General features: G+C 35.7%; 1 long non-coding RNA gene across 2 annotated transcripts; it reads right to left on the reverse strand.

Annotated features, from left to right (window-relative positions):
• Positions 1-283: 283 nt before the first annotated feature.
• LOC123078557 (uncharacterized) lies at positions 284-3,119 on the reverse strand. 2 transcript variants are annotated; one of them, XR_006437508.1, is made up of 6 exons: positions 2,822-3,119; positions 1,595-1,661; positions 1,419-1,490; positions 1,270-1,339; positions 974-1,164; positions 284-886 (listed from the first exon to the last, which is right to left on the reverse strand). It is a non-coding gene; the product is annotated as an uncharacterized lncRNA (long non-coding RNA). The 2 variants fall into 2 exon arrangements; XR_006437507.1 differs by lacking the exon at positions 1,595-1,661.

Below are 3,119 nucleotides of genomic sequence, written 5' to 3' on the forward strand. Positions count from 1 at the left end.
TCCTGCTGCTGTCGGTTTTGTCCTATTTCTAGGTTTATCAGACCTATTTCACTTCATAGTAAATCTTGTCATTTTGTTGTTGTGAGCATCTTTCTTTTGGCAGTGATATTTTGCATCTTTCTGTATAGAGAACCCTGTGATAGCTGCATATTCGTTGTAGAATCGGTGTGCATGAACATCACTTTCAAACGACATGTTAAGTGCTGGCATGTGATTCTTCTCATCTTCTTGGCTTAGTTTCAATGCCTTTTCTATGCTCTCATTCTAAAGGAAAAATTATATATCTTCCTGAGATAACTTATTTTCATCTTTGTTATCTTTCTTATATTTTCGTGATATCTTATTATTGCTTGATACATTTATGATCTCATCCTGTTGTTCTGACTTTGGGAACTCAGCACTGTTATCAAGGTGACAATTGTTTTTTTTCTGTTTCTCCATCTTGTTGTTGCTCTGTTTCAAACTCTGATTCATCACTCCCACTTGTGCCATCTGTATCTGTTGTTTCTGCGTAATCAGGACCTTGCAATGCTCCCTCATTGCTATGTGCTAATACTTCTTTTTCAGTTATTATCATTTCTTGCTCAATAACTGAATCAAAATTGTTCCAACTCTGCTCTATTTGGTGCAATTCTGAATCCCCGTGATCTGCACAGAACTGATCACAACTTATTGTATTTTCTTCCAGGTAATCTTCCTCTGCATTAGTTTCATTTTGATCACTACTGCATTGTAGGTAATGTTGCTCTGGATCAGTTTCATTTTGATCACTGTTGCATTCAGAATTATACTCATCTGCTTCATGTTCATCTTCTTCTTCAACTTGATGTTCTTCTTCTACTTGCGTATGGTTGCTTATTATTGGTTCTGCAATTAGATGCTGATCCTGCAAGTTAATTCATGTCAGGTAGTAGTACTGTACTATTTAACTTCATGCAAAACCTAGAATATAGGTTTTAGTAATAACACATACCTCAGCATTTATGACTGCTGTCAAGAGCGAAGTGAAACTTGTTATAGGATTGCCATGTTGTCACTTTGAAGATGACCCATCACAGTCATTTGTTGCATGAGTTGTGTGTAAGAATGTGTGGCTCCTTGTGGTGCTAGCAGCTCATTAATCATTTGGAAACTTTGCTTTCCAAACTGAAGTTCAATTAATTCCTGCAAAACATAAATCAGAGATGAAGTTTTTTAGGATCTTGGAAAACTGTGCATGCATATATTTTTTTATGCTATATGATATACTTTTATACTACAACTGTTTACTTAATTCTTTTTGTTTTGTTGTGTAGTGTTGCTCTTCTTGTCCCCCATAGCTTTGTGCAAGCAATGCCTCCTATAATGAAAGTTTCACCCAGATGTTAGTTTTTTGGTACTTTGCTATTATTAGAATTTAAAAAAGAATATAAACTAACCTCATAAGTTACATTAATTGAATTTTTAACCAACTGCACATGTTCATTCCCTTGACCTGAATTTTTCAGCACCTGCAAAAATTTATACCAAATATTGTGTATTCTATTTGTTTGGAAAATGTCAGATTGGAAAGAAAATTAGTGTGCTAGTACAATATTAGAAACCTTTTGCTTACCGTGTTGTCTTCTTGTCTATCTGTACTCTCATACTATCCTTGCTGTTGAATATTTTGTGTAATTTTCCTTGCGTGAAAATGCAAATTCCGTTTTAGTCATGAACTTGTTCATTAGCTCTGGAAAATAATTGCTAGTTTGCTTGCTTGAAGATGCAAGTCTATATGCTCGTACGGAGGTTTTGTACCTTATGTATACTCAAACTTTTTCCCTACTTGATTAATGTTTCTGGTTATCTGAATATGAAACTCAGCTATCTGAAATTCTTGTAGTCCAAAAACTAGTTAAATAACTAGGTCTACATGTTACGGTTATGTCTCTGAATATCCAAATTTATTTCCTAGATAGGTTTTTTGTGCTATCCTTAGGGAGCCGTATTGCCTTAACTTTTACTTTTACGACTTCTTTAGCCCTAGATGTGGTAGTTATATTTCTGTAAATATGTATGCATGCTCGTATTTATAGTTCTTGTATGTTGTTGTTGAAGAACAAGTGAAAGTTTAGTTCTCTGATTATGCAAATTTAGATTCTGCTTCAAGGGTGTTGTTTTAGGACAAGCAGGATAGGATACTGTAGAATGCATGATCATAGTATATGTATGCATAGTTTTAGTATAGTTTTTTCTATGTTGCTACTCCACATCAACTGCAAGCTTAGTTTTCTGAAAATGCAAATTTAGTTTGTACATGGATACTTCAGATTCTTGCTTCAGGGTGCAAGTGTAGTTTTCTGCTTGTGCAATTCTGCTTTCAGGTAGGTTTTCTACTTTGACGGTAGTTAAACATTTAGTAGTACAACTAGTTGAGAATGTTGTGGTTATCTTTTTGTACATGTGTATGCGTGCTAGCACTATACAACTTTGTATGTTGCTTTTGGTCGACCCATGCAAATTTGGTTCTCTGAATATGCAAATTCAGTATGTGCATGCAAATTTTGGCACTATACTTCTTTGTATGTTGCTTTTGGTCAACAACTGCAAGTTCGATTATCTGAATATGCAAATTCAGTCCCTTGGAATTTTTCAATTATGCCTATAGGGAGGTGTTTTGTTTTTACTTGTAGATTGCAGTAAGTTTTTTCGAAACAATTATTTTTTTACCATTTCTGGTGCATTCTTTGAACTTACTATTGTGGTTTCATCCAATTGTCAGGTTGTGACATAACATGCAGCACCAAAATCAAAACACAAAAAAAAGGAAGAGGGGATGAGGGATCAGATCATCATTTACCTTGCACTGACCCGAAGCAGCTTCTTCTCCATGTTTCTTTTTCTTCCTTTTGCTTTTCCTTTAGATAGATATGTGATTTGGGTATGATATAAAGACTCATCCACTTGTGCTGGTGTTGTAGAACTTTGGGCGATCGTAGGAGAAGGAGGTTGGAAGGAAGGATTGTTAGGACAAGATCTATAGAGACATCACAAGACAACAGCACATCTGAGGTTTGTTTTTGCGTCCATGGCGGCGGCTGTGTGGGTCAGGGAAGAGGGAGGAAGGAAGAAGACCTAGTGATCTGTGCGTGAGCTGG

Source organism: Triticum aestivum, chromosome 3D, assembly GCF_018294505.1.
Source record: "Triticum aestivum cultivar Chinese Spring chromosome 3D, IWGSC CS RefSeq v2.1, whole genome shotgun sequence".
Lineage (NCBI taxonomy): Eukaryota > Viridiplantae > Streptophyta > Magnoliopsida > Poales > Poaceae > Triticum > Triticum aestivum.